The sequence below is a fragment of the Oryzias latipes genome, chromosome 5, assembly GCF_002234675.1.
Source record: "Oryzias latipes chromosome 5, ASM223467v1".
Taxonomy (NCBI): Eukaryota; Metazoa; Chordata; class Actinopteri; order Beloniformes; family Adrianichthyidae; genus Oryzias; species Oryzias latipes.
This window is the reverse complement of record NC_019863.2, coordinates 14925242-14939713: the sequence shown is the minus strand read 5'-3', so window position 1 is coordinate 14939713 and position 14472 is coordinate 14925242. Positions and strand designations below refer to the sequence as shown.

The window sequence follows — 14472 nt, the reverse complement described above, 5'->3', positions numbered from 1 at the left end:
CTGGAAAACCGCAGAAAAATCCAATCCATTATCATTTCACCAACAAATTGCAATGTTTAAAGCTGCAACAAAGAAGCTCGCAAAAATCTAACTCTCTTCTCTTACTTTCATGTGTTTTAGCTCTGGACTATCGTGTTCTGATGATAGGTTAAGGTGTTTGACAGGTTTTCTGTGTTGTTGTACTGATCTGCAGAAAATAGTCTGGTCGTGGCAGTAATCGATCGCATGTGGGTCAAGGCTTTTCAATGGTCTGTTGGCTTCTATATGAGGATCAGCTTTCAGGTGTCTCCCAGGTAATTTAAACTCACAAGAAAGAGTTTTGACAGTGAAGGGAACACAAAGCGGCTGCTTTCTTTGTGTTTTTCCTGCTCAGAATACAGGGCGTTAGCCTGGATCAGTTACAGCACGGTTTCCCAGCTCTGGTGCCAGCTAAGCTGCTCCACTGGTGAACCAGGAAAGCTGCAGGGAAGCGTGCTGAGCTTCAACAGGTAAACAGAGTGAGAGCCATTAAAAAAGTTTTCTGTCTGTATCAGCCCTCAACCCAGTCTCAGTCAAATGCGCATGTATTCCATAACATCGAACTCTGAAACACATTTCCTTATGTGATGCATAATAGATGTCAACAAAACCAGACCAGGCTTACTAAAGTAATTATATATATTTATTTTCACAGGAAGAGTTTAACCATAAATTATGAGAAGCAAATGTATGTGGGTCATAGTGAGGCTTTCTGGAAATCTTTTCTTTTTTCCTATTTCTTTTTCCATTAACATATTTTGTATGTTTCCTCACAGTGACTGCCGGCTTCCAGCTATGTTCACAGTCTTCTCCTGATGCAGCTCAACTCAGTTCAACGCTACACACAGCAACCCTGAAAGAACTTTCATTTGGTTACCCTTTTTTTGAAAAACTTGGAATGTCATTTAAAGTGTAAATACAGCAAAAATAAAAGTTATCAAAACATTTAAAATTTATATTTGAATAAACAAAAAAATTAAATGTAAAGCTGAGGCTTTGTGAGCTTGTAGGACTCTATGTGACATGAAAGCAAAACTTTGATGTAGTAGATGTTTGTTCATTACTCTGAAAATGATTTTCCAAGAGCCTCAAAGAGATTCTGGCAGACAGATGCATAAGTATTCCACAATATTGCACTCTGAAACAGAGAGATTGATGCATCTTAAAGAGGAAGCCGTGCTGTACCAGCATCATTTGCAGCCAAGCTGCTGACCTCAAACTCTTGATAAAGTTTGGCAGCAAAATGGACACTTTGAGGTTTTCCACAACTAGGTTTTATATATTTTTGCTAAGGAAACAGAGCCCTAAAAGTCCAAAAAGAGCTTGCCAATCACTTTACTAAGATTGCTGAGACAGTGTTCATGTATCACCTACATATTTTCAAAGAAACCTTTGCTTTTATCTTTATTGTAAAGAAGTGGATCAAGTCCTTACAACAGTAAGAATCTTAGGGGGTGTTCTCTGTGGGTTTTTTGAACTTGAAAAAAGCCTGTTCTTACACATTTTATATTGTAGCTGATTTAAGAGCTAAAGACACATACAGTAACAAAAACAGTTGTTTTGTTTGTTGAGGTGGTAAACAACAGGAAAAATGTTCTTCCTGGTAAAAACAACTTCTACTTTTTGAAAATATCCACATAAGAGCCTCCCACCATTGCACATTCATCATGATTTGTTACTAATTGATAACAATTATTAATTAACTTGTAATTGATTTTTTTTCCTGCAAACATCCCCCCGGAGAGAAAACTGACTTCAATGTTTAGTCAGAGTAAAGTCATTTTTTCACCACTGGATTAAAAGAAAAATGAGAAATCAATTTAACAGACACAAGCTGATTTCTGGCTTAATGGGAACTAGTCAGAAAAAATCTTAGCATGCCACATGAAGGCAGGAAATCAATTACTGTAATAGCATTGTCTCTTGACCTTTTGATTTTTTGAAAGGAGGAAAGGTCTGGTACATGACCAAAGACAACAGGTCTTCTTTTTTAAGTTTTTGGAGAAACTTTATTCTCCAACCTAAAACCAATAATAAAGAAATAAAAATAAAAACTCAGACTACCACAATAAACATAAGGGTAAAACTGAACAAGATAACTATTCCACAATCCAGAAGTAAACTGTTTGAGCTACTAGAGCTTTGAGTTGAGTTGAGGACAACCTTCATTTAGCACGTTGGTTTAAAAACCATGCTGTGTTCATTTGATGTTGATGAGGCCTTCTGTAATTTAGCAAATTGTCAGATTCGAAAGTGGCTTGCTAACATAAGTGTCTGAAAAGTGCCTGGCTGTGCCGAGTTGTGGGTAAGCATATTGCAATCAGACTGAAGGACATTGGTGACAGGACTGCTTAGCTGCAAACTAGCAAAGACACTTAAAGCTTGTACATTCCATTTTGGACCTTATACTCATTTCACGGTAATGAAAACTTTACTTGCTTTTGTAACGGGTTCACAAAAGTATTGTATAAAGTACCAACTTCCCTTTTTGCTGTTTCTTATCGGGAAGAGGTGAGCATGATGGAGATCTTTTTCTATGTATTCAATGTTGGTGCTCATTTGAACTTTATATTTTTAGTTTTGGGGCATTATCTGAGTGCAGCACGTGTTGATGCCATATTTTGATACAACCAGAATAAAGAGAACTGCTCCAAGAAAGTTCCTCCAGTGTTTCGTGGCTTCCTGAGGGTGCACAAAATAACACAACGCAGAGCAGAGACGAGAAGCGGTTACTTTTTTCTAAACTATTCACGTTTAGAACCAATTTTTGCTCTCTTTTACATGTTAAACATGCTTAGTCTGTTTCCTCAAGGTAAAAAAAAAAGGTTTTATCAGCTTTTTTTTAAATGAACAGAAAAATGCATTCTTGTTTTTACTGAGTCACCACAAATATAAATGTTAACCTTGCTGCTTATGTAAGTAAACCCGGTATGGTGAAAAAAATAGCAAAAAAGCAATAAGATAGGTCTACAGCAAATTTAATTAACATGAGTAGCCTCAGGCTGTGAGATTTGGCCTTGGCCCTCATTTCCCTTATGGCTTAAGATGGGCATGAAGTCAATTTTTCAGAACTGCTTTACTGTCAGCCCTCCCCAAACCGTACTAGATATAATAATTACTTCGAGTGTGGACCCTTTTTTTTAATCCTGGACGGGATAACCTGGACCCAAACATTGTGAAACCACATGACTGCCTGAGTATTGGCAGTAAACCACTGTTCAGCAACAGAGGTTCCACAAATTTATGCTTCTGCCTAAACTCAACTGCCATCAATACATTTTTTTAGATTTCATGAAGTTTATGACAAACCAAATGAAATGTAAACAATGTTTACATTTACAATAAAACATCCATGTGGTTGTAAAAGTCCTATTTCATATTTTGAATGAAACAGATTACAGTATCATTCTTGGGGGGACCATCAAATATAATGCAACGATAAACAATGATCCATTCAAGGGCACCTTAAATATGATGAGCGAAAATGATCCGGCCCAGTAATTGGCTGGATTGTCCTGTTGTTGTAGTTGCTGTTCATGTTTCATTCCCTATTGTGGTTGAAACAAAATGGAACTGAGCATAAACCATAAACCAGTTTTTATCTAAAAAAAAAAACAAAAACAAAAAAAACATCAGGTGCAAAGACTGGACAAACGCAGAATCACCTAAAAGTATATAAGGTAAACAGACTCAAAGTCAAAGATTCCACTTCTTTTGTATGAGTGCTAGGAAGATTTCAGAAAAGAAAAAAATGGTGGTGAAGTGGTCTGCACTCTTGATTCACAATGAGAAGCCCGTGGTTTGGTCTTTTCTTTTTGGAGTTTGCAAGTTCTTCCTGTGCGTGCGTGGCTTTTATCCTCCTACAGTTCAAAAACATCCTTCATGGCATAATTGGTGACTCTGAATTATCCGTTGAGTGTGATTCTGTGTGGCCCTGAGATGGACTGGCAAGCTGTCCAGTGTGCACTCCACCTTTTCCCAGTAAGTAGCTCCAGCATCCCTGTGACCCCTTGTGGAGATAAGTTGGTGTAGAAAATGAATGGCTGGGCTGCGGGCATTGACTGAACAAAAGAACTGGACTGAGAGAGTGTGACATCACCCATAGAAAATGCCTTGCTTCTGGTTCCAGCCAAATAAAATCAATTCCGTCACCGGCTGATTCTCCTAAGTTTATTATTAGTTCCCAGCATCCTCACATTAGCATTTTCAAACCTTATTTTGAGTTTGGAGGCTTTTATTTCCCCACTTCAAATTTTACTTAATCTCCATACTTGTCTGCTTGACTACTCTCCTGTATTTGAGTTGTTAACAGTCTTGTTAACGTGACACTTTTTCCTTGTCAATTAAATTTTTGAATTACTTACAAGTGATGTCCAAACAGCGAATTTTAACCTGTGTTATCTGCATTTTGCTAAATTCAATGCTTGTTCTTGTCTGTTGTAACCTGTGGGATGAAAACCCCCCACAGATTATAACAAAATGTGGAGGGCACAAAGAAAGAAGGTCCTGAATGATTCAATGCTTATTTAAAACATGTCTAAAATTAGAGATGATTCAGTCAAGACATATTTTGAAGCTCGGTGAAAACATTAACCTGCCAAGTGTGGGCAAAAGACAACAAGAAGCTCTCACAGTGATGTGTCTTCTAACTAATTAGAATGATGTGACGGGAAAGAAATGCTGGCAGCGTTAAATACTAAGCCTAAGGAGGTGGTAATGGCTAAAAAGTGTGGGCTACATTTGAATTTCACATTGGCATACAATTTTTAATTAACCAAAACCTTGCAATACTTGGTAAAACTTCCTTGGCGCAGAAAACAGATCATTGGATTGGATTCAGTTTTAGAATGTTCTGTTCAGATCACACAAAATATCCAAGTACCACAAAAAAACAGCATCGAAAGCTCATTTGTCATGAAATGTTTACCACTTAAAGCCTTGTACATTTGTTAACATGACACACAAAAGAAGCCCAGACAAACGAACAATGTTAAGCCGATGGAGCAACGGTTAGATACCTGTTCCCCCCTCTGCTAAGCAGCCATATCGACACTCATGTCAAAATTGACTTAAGTCATTAAGCATCGCAAATGGCTAATTAAAGGCCTCTTCAGCTCACTCTCAGCTTTCAACACGGGAACCACTTCATTAGGGCAGACTCAGTGCAGAACAGCTCGGGCTCGCCACCTTGGTGTTGCTCAAGAAGATGGCTGGAAGGCACCAGACTGTTGTGCACAAATACAAAATTAACCCCCAAAATATTGAATAACACAGTGTCCTAATAAACAATGTCCCAATAAGTCAATTAAAAATGCATTTGAATGATATGCATTACCATAAATAATCACATTTCTCTGTGTTTGCTACAATACTCTCAGCAATTGTGACAGTAATATTTCCTCATTATTGGATAGACAATTTCTGAGTAAATGTCATGACATTTATTCAGGCCTCCTCATTACAGAACATTAGTCGTTTTAGACAGTGGAAGAATGGTATTGGCGCTGCTGACAGAAAATACAAGTAATTACAAGCTTACGTTTATATCGATGTTATTTGGCAAATTGCTCTTAAATTGTTGAACACATACGGTCCAGAAATGTTGAAACTTTAATGAGGTCATGCTATTTTCTGTCCATCTCTGACTTTTTGGTGTAATGAATCTTCTTCACGGCTGTGAAGTAGCCACACGACAAAATACCACCTTCTCTGCACTTTAGGTTAAAGGGCTGTTTGTTTAAGTTATTCTATCAAGCATAACATCGTTCATAACAAATATAACATTTCAATTTTTTTTCAAAATATGAACTTTATCTAAAATAGTTGTTCTCCTTTAACACACTAAATTATAAACAGTAGTTTTATACTTTACTTTTGAAATAAAGGTACTTTCCTTACTGCTTCAACTCATTTTGGCCGGAAACTTTAGTTTTACTTTGAAAAATACCAGTTTCCAGGACAGGTTTGCACATTTTAAACTGTGTTAATCTTTTTAGACACAGAACAAGTCATTTCCCCCAAAGGTTTGACAGGTGTGTGCTAAAACAAATCGGTCATTAAGAAAAAGCATTTTTTGAACAAAACTTTAGGGTCAGTTTTTAGGTTTTTATAGTTTTTCAGTATTATCCATTTGATGTACATGATACACAAGCAATTTTCTGTTTCTGTAGGCCTGTTTGTAAAAGCGTAAACAAAAGAGAAAAACCCCAGCTTTATATTCCACATAGTTTTTTTAATTTTTGGTGTCAGATTAAATGCTTTGAGAAGTGATGAAGTTGTGAGTGTGTCTGCTCATTACTTGCAGTGCAGTCGTATAAGTGGAAGCAGGTTTGGGACTTTTTAATGAAGGAAATGTACTTTCTGCGCACAAGTTGCTCAACTGACGAAGCATGTAGGATAGCAGGAGCATCCTGAACATATCACCAGCAAATCCCTCAGACAGAAAAAGACTAATTTCCTCAAGTAGATGAAAGTCATGAATCCTAATGTTTATGTTTTATATTTGTGAGCAAAAGCTGAAGAAAATTAATAATTTTGCAGGAAGTTTACAAGACCTCCTTGTTAAGGGGATGAAAGGAATGATGTCAACCAATAAATCAGTCAATTACATTTAAGCTATAATAGGTTTGCCAAAAACAAGAAAATATTAATTCTGCTTATAAAGTAAGACTGTGGATAGCTTGGGCACCAAAAATTTCACTTTGCATCAATGTGCTTGAAAGGACAAGAACAAATACAGCCGTGACATGAACTGAGTACATTATCGTTTGTATCAGGAGATGTTTTGATGAAGTACTGCAATTTGTAGGATTGTTGTTTGTCTTGACCTAGAGAGCACATTTACTGTTCTTTATTAGCACAGCATGCCGTGCCATTTCTGAAAATGAGCATCAATGGAGGGCACACTGCGTGCATTTAAGCTAAATTACAACCTTTTTTTCAACACCTTTTTATATATGTCCCCATATTTGCAAAGACTTGCCTTAACCGCTCAGCCTAATACAACTGCAGCTAATTTACTGAATACTTTTTAATATTAGATAGCAAATTAAGGCCTAAAATTGTGCTTTATAGTAATGGAGTGATAGTATAGTGTATATAAATTATTTAAGACTGATCCATCTATCCATCCATTTTCTAAACCCACTTAATCCCTTCCAAGGTTGGGGATTGCAGAAGCCTATACCAGCTTGGTACACCTTGGATAGGTTAGCAGTCCATTGCAGGGCTTAAGACTTATAACTTAAAAATATAATACATGAGAACTATACTTCTTTTACGATCTTGTCTTTATTTATTGTATCCCTTTCTCCAACATAAAGTCTTTCTAAGAGAACAATAAACTGTTCTGACTCTAAATAAATCTGTTTTAAAGGGCTGTTTACTTTAGAATATTGAATTTATTTATGATTTTTCTGCAATAAACTAAATCATGTTTTATGTAAATATATTTTAATCAGTGAGTTCAGGAAAATGTGGAGGCTTGTATCTGCCTGCTATTATTAGCCGTAAAACATTTTTAGGTCACCTATTGTGACTGTTGTTTCTCTCGCTTTTAGTAATGTTGTGGGTTAAAAAAAAAAAAATCACAAATGTTATGCCAATACAAAACAAAAACTAAGTAACATGACTGTGGCAAATGAGATCTCTAAGGTCTGTGCTATGCAAGGCCAGATGGTACTGCACACATGCCTGTGCTCCCTGTCTGCTTCCATCTGCTCCCACTCTCAGACAAGTTCTCTTTCTCTGCTGGACATTAGCTGCCAGACAGGGAACAGTACTGGATCTGCAACCTCCATTTCACTAGCCACTTTAATAATTGCAGAATCAAGGTGGACCCACTTGTTCCCTTAAATGTGTCCAACTATCTTTGGCACACCCAGGAAAACTGAAAACATTCTTTAATCCAAACTGTGCCAGGAAAATAGCCAATACATCATCACACCAGGACCACAGAGGGAAACATTTGATACCGGGAAAATTGCAGCCATGATTTTTTTAGTGTTTACTACAAAATACCATCATTTGATTGTTACAGGCAAAAAATATCACCAGAAAACGCAATCTTTTTGTTTTCACTGTCTGTAAAATGAGAATCATTTTGTCAGCACAATGGTTCCCTGTGTTGTTCATTAACGAACATCTTGTCTACCAAAGTTGCAAAAAACAGCTATTTGTGTCTATGTAGCCTGCTGTAAATGTAAAAGTGAATTTTTCCATTTTCCAGACTCACACCTCCAAACCCTAGAGATGTTGGCGTGAAATCTTTTTAGGCCAGAAACCCCAGTAGGTCGTCTGGCACCACCATCTTTTCAAAAGCAACTAAATCAGCCTTTTTGTGTGATGCCTTTTTAGTCTACTTACAAACCTAAACCCTTTCAGCCGTTTCCATGAGACCAACTCGACAAGATAATTGTGTCAACGAGTTGTCATACAGCTGCACTTACTGAAGCAGCCAGAGCAGATGTCCAGTCATCAGTGGATGTGACGTTTTTCCCAAAAAATAAATTGTACAAAGGACTGGAAACCTTAAACTTTCCATGAAAAGTCAGTTAAGATAAGCAGGAAGCAAGGTTGTGGTTTTGTTATCAGCCTTCCCCTTTTTTTAGTCAATCTTTACAGGTCATCATAGTGGAATTTTGACCAAGCATTTTTTTAATGTTTCTTTTATTAACCTTATCTTTATGTAAATGGCTAGGCATTAAAACATGACAGAGGCACCAAGATCTATAGCCTAGTGTTTTAACGCTGAGTCAGCCACACCTTGTGAAACAGTCGAACAGCTAAGAACTATCAGTATATGTTAGGACATTAGTGATTCACATTCATTCATATCATAGCCTGACTGCATATTTTCCTTCCTCAAATAATCTGGCAGATTCTAAAACCTTTGTGCTGAACTTCTAACATTTTTGGCTCTGCACGTCAGTGCACTGAAGCTTTATGGTCCTTCAAAGGCTTTTCTTTCACCAGCAGGCATAAATAATGAGATAGACTCCAAAAACAATTTTGTACTGCTATGTTTTAAAGGGAAAAAAAACCAAGCAGAATGGAGACACTATAAGGAGTAAATGCTCTGAAGAAATTCTGAAGATGATTTAACACAACTAAGATGCCCAAAGTAGAACAGTGTGATGATTGTGAGCATTTTGTTTTGGAAAGGGACGTTAAGAAGAGAAACATTTCAACTGCTGCCTTTCAAAAACCTGAGCAGTAGAAAATGCAGTATTCTGCAGAGGAGTGCTGGGGCCAGTGAAGCATGGGGCTTAATTCTCTGATGCATAATGTTATTTAAAAAAAAAAGAAAGATAAAAAAGCAAAAGAATGAGAAGACTCACCATAAGGTCCAGGTTCTGGAAAATCCCTTTTCAACTCTGAAATGAAACAGTGACACAAGATCAACTTTAATACCCATTTAGTACTTGCCGAAATGTTGTACAAGGAAATACTGCAAAAAAAAAAAAAAAGTAATTAAGAATGCATTTTTTTGAAACATCCACTGACACATCTATTTCTTGTTTATGAAAGATAGCTAAAGTTACTAAATTATTCTTTTTTTTATATCTTTGTGTGCATCTAAAAAGTATGCATGGCCATAAAGGTGAAAAGATTGATATAATTCAGCTAATTCACACAAGACTCTGAAAAGGATGATTTGTGGTCCAGGATTTGCTCTCTTGAGTTCTGAACTAAACCATTAGCCAAATTTAATTGAGTCTTACAGTGTTCAGTTCAGCACATCTCCAGTAAAACCTGAGCTGTTAACTTGGACATTGCCAAACCTGACTAGTAAGAAGACTTTGTATTTTTTTCTAAGGCCAAACACAATAAAAAGGTCAGTTTTTTGGGAAAGAAAAAGTGAAATAAAGCTTCAATAAACTGTAGCTTTCCAGTGAAATACCAGTAATGCAATTTAAAGAAAAGTAAAAGTTAGAATGACAACTTTTATTTGGTCTGGCTTCTTATTTTTCTGACAAGACCATGTAAACAGTAAAAAGTTGGAGAGTTCATTATACAGGTTACAATTTTGCAGCAACCATATATATGGAAAAACAGATTTTATTACAATGTGTCTTTGGGTACCCCCACCCACCCACCTGCACTATCACAGCATTTCTTATGCTTATGGTTAGGATACTTTGTTAAAGACTGTTTTAATATTTTAAAATAGTTTCACAGCAGCAATACATATAGTGGTGTAAATAAAACGAAGACAAGCATAGCTGTGGAAAGCAAACTCCACTGAGGTGACTCTGATGCACAAGTGCTGGAAAAAACAATGCAAATGTTTTTGGTTTAGTTTCACTGAATATCCAGGGTGTAGCTGGAGGAGCAGGAAACCTGGGGCACGTTGAGCTATCTCAGCTAAAATCACAAATTTTTTTTATAGCTCTGCACAAGTGCAACAATAGAAATCACACCTCTGTTCATAGAGCACTGAAAATATTGTGCTTTCTGCTTGAATGCGATTCTAATTTTCATCAACTCTTTATTTTGCTCCTATTTATTTGCCAGCCTTTCAAACTTCTTGAACTCTTTTTTTTGCTACAAAACTTGAGGGAAAATGTAAAGCTGTTTTATCACAAATTGGTAAAAGTGGTGACAAATGAAGATAGGCAGAACATTCAACAGTTGCAATATATAAGTATATGTGCATTTGTTGGTAGTGAGTATATCTGAAGAAAGCAAAAAGCAGCAAATGCTGCAGGTGCCACACCAACGAGGAATTGCTGACCGTGGACAATCAATCTCCTAACAATCACTGCCTATTACTTCTTCCTGAGGGGAAAGCCAATCAAGTAATTACTGTGATCATTAAGCCCGCACACACACATAGGGCCAGTCACTTAATTTGTCTGGAAGAAAGCAAAATGAAAATACCATCAGGGTAATTAGGGCAATTTTTTGACACTCATTAAATGGATGAAGAGGGAGTAATAGATGTTTATTGATGGAGGCTTGATGCCTGCACAATTCAAGGCTTCATTTGCCCTTTTTGTGCCCTTTTAGTCTATAAGTTGATGTATCAAAAAATAAAAATAAAACATCTCCTTGTTAAACACTTGAGCCCAATGCAAAACATATCCTGAGAAATGCATAAGAATCTGTTGATAAGTCAGTGGTGAAACACATTTCTGGAAGCAATAAATCTCCAAAATACATACCATAAAAAAGTCACATGACAAAAAAAATACAAAGCAGTAAAAGTTTACCTTTATATTAGTTGAAATGTGATCATGAAATACAAACTTAAAATAACTGTATGGCTAATTGTTTGTGAATTTACATTGGGTGAACTATACACCCACACCACTGGGGGGCAGAACAGAGTTTTATGGTAAACCCAGAGGTGCTCAACATGTCTTGTTTTACTGATACTCTTTTGTTTCTTCAGTCTCTGTGCTTCAATGGTCTGCTGCTTTTCTTCTCCTGTAACACTGCCAGTTTGTTGTTAAAATCTTGGGAAGGGGGAATCAGGGAGGATGGGTAGTTAAAAAATGAAAGCAGCGTTTCTGCAGGCTGTCGTGCTTCAAACATGTTTTCTCTTTAAACTTCTGCTGTGCACACGCTGCAAGCATTTGCCTCTGTCATTGGATATGACTCACCTTTGTTTGTGTCTAAAGTCTATTTAAAGTGCAAACACTGACATTATGTGATGCTCTGGTGAGGACTGTGGTTTCTGCTGCCCATTGTTGTGAATAGAAATATTAGCTCTCCAGTCAGCTATATCTTTGGTGTCCTTCTCCATGCTGACACAAACAGCATAATGTTTGATGACAGCTGAAGAAGAGACACAGGTCATGAGAAACTACACCTGCAGAAAGACAATGCTACATCAAGGTGGGGCGGAGCAGTGAAGCACATCAAAACTGGTTCAGTTTTTATGGTGAAAGCACAGATAAACCTTTGTATTCAGTGTGTGCTTTAAACATTTTCTGTTTTTAAACATATTTTTGTGCATGACTTAAAGTACAAATTAAAACACAACCAGGAATTTTTGCTAAATATCAGCATGGTGTGAAAAATGAATCATATTGCAATTTTTTCCCCAAATCTAAATCAAAAATGAAGAAAAATCACCTGAGTACTAATATTAATCAGCTTTTCAGTCCTATGTTTTACAATCAAATATTTTCCATAGTGATGAAGGACTTAGGTCGGGAATGCAGCTTTAACATAAAAAAAAGAAGAAAAAAAAAATATATATATATATATATATATATATATATATATATATATTGATATATATATATTGATATATATATATTGATTACAAGAAGGCCTATGACTCAATGCCACACACATGGATCACTGAATGCTTGGAGCTGTACAACATCAACAGGACTCTAAGAGCCTTCATAGGAAACTCAATGAAGCTGTGGAAAACCACCCTTGAAGCCAATGGGAAGCCACTTGCACAAGTGTCCATCAAATGTGGGATATACCAAGGTGATGCTCTGTCCCCACTGCTGTTCTACATAGGTCTGAACCCCCTCAGCCAAATAATCACCAAGACTGGCTATGGATACCGACTCAGAAATGGGGCCAACATCAGTCACCTCCTATACATGGATGACATCAAGCTATATGCTAAGAGCGAGCGTGACATTGACTCCCTGATCCACACCACCAGGATCTACAGTACTGACATTGGGATGTCATTCGGGCTCGAGAAATGCAGCCGGATGGTGACTAAGAGAGGCAAGGTAGTCCACACTGGAGGGGTCTCACTCCCAGAAGGAACAATAGCAGACATCGAGGACAGTTACAAGTACCTTGGATTTCCACAGGCAAATGGCAACCTGGAGCAGGCAACAAGGAAAGCTGCAACAGCTAAATACCTCCAACGAGTAAGGCAAGTCCTAAGAAGCCAGCTCAATGGCAAAAATAAGACCCGGGCAATAAACAGCTACGCACTGCCAGTTATCAGATACCCTGCAGGAATAATAAGATGGCCAAAGGAAGAGATACAGACCACGGATGTTAAAACACGAAAGCTCCTCACCATGCATGGAGGGTTCCATCCCAAATCCAGCACCCTGAGACTGTATGCTAGCCGCAAGGAAGGAGGCCGAGGACTTGTGAGCGTAGAAGCCACAATCCAGGATGAAACATCAAAGATGCATGAGTACATCAAGCTCAAGGCCCCAAATGACAGTGTGCTCAGTGAATGTCTCAGGCAATGGAGAGCAGAGGATACAGTGCTGGAGGACAGATCCTCATGGGAGGACAAACCCCTGCATGGGATGTACCACTGGACCATAACTGAAGTGGCTGATATCAAGAAGTCCTACTAATGGCTAGAAAGAGCTGGCCTACAGGACAGCACTGAAACACTCATCCTGGCAGCTCAGGAACAAGCCCTGAGCACCTGAGTGATAGAGGCTCAGATCTACCACACCAGACAAGACGCAAGGTATAGGCTGTGCAAAGAGGCGCCTGAAACAATCCAGCACATAACTGCAGGGTGTAAGATGCTGGCAGGGAAAGCATACATGGAGCGCCACAATCAAGTGGCTGGAATAATATACAGGAACATGTGTGCAGAATATGAACTGGAAACCCCAAGGTCAAAATGGGAAACACCTCCGAAGGTGGTAGAGAATGAGAGGGCAAAGATCCTGTGGGACTTCCAGATCCAGACTGATAGGATGGTAATGGCGAACCAGCCACACATTGTAGTGGTGGATAAAGAACAGAGGAAAGCCGTTGTGGTGGATGTGGCAGTGACAAGCGATGGGAACATCAGGAAGAAGGAACATGAGAAACTGGAGAAATACCAGGGACTCAGAGAAGAACTGGAGAAAGCATGGAAAGTGAAGGTGACAGTGGTGCCTGTGGTAATTGGAGCACTCGGGGCAGTAACCCCCAAGCTGGAGGAGTGGCAACAGATACCTGGAAAGACCTCAGACCTCTCAGTCCTGAAAAGCTCAGTGCTAGGAACAGCTAAGATACTGTGCAGGACCCTCAAGCTCCCAGGCCTCTGGTAGAGGACCCGAGCTTGGAGGAGAAACCACCCGCGGAAGGGTGAGAGGGGCGTTTTTTTTTTTTATAGATATATATATAGATAGATATATATAGCATATAGAATATGGAAGACTTTATTAATAACCCCACGATGGGGAAATTCCTTTTGTCAGAGGCAGCACAGACAGAAGACATCCGAACAACAGCAAAGTGACATACAGCAAGTAGTGTAAAGTGACCAAGTAAAGTAAAGTGACCAAAAGTTATTTGGTTTAACAGTGTAGTATTCAAGTTAAATTAGATAAAAATAAGTGAATAGGTAAAATACACACCAAAAAAAGAAACAAACAGCCGTTATAAGAACAAAATAACAACAAAACAACAATATAGAGAGCAAATCTCAAAAATGAGCCTGGTAAGACAAGCAAAGACAGAAAAAATGTATGAAGACAGTGGGACATGCAGGCTAATTTGTTCATCATTAAC

General features: G+C 38.0%; 1 protein-coding gene across 1 annotated transcript in view; it reads right to left on the bottom strand.

Annotated features, from left to right (window-relative positions):
- Positions 1-14472, bottom strand: part of LOC101168616 (rap1 GTPase-activating protein 1) — a 127127-nt gene that overhangs the window by 49816 nt on the left and 62839 nt on the right. Inside the window, exon 2 of the transcript XR_002290229.2 lies at positions 9357-9392. The gene's annotated coding sequence lies outside the window, so the exon portion shown is untranslated. The remainder of the gene's footprint in view (positions 1-9356; positions 9393-14472) is intronic.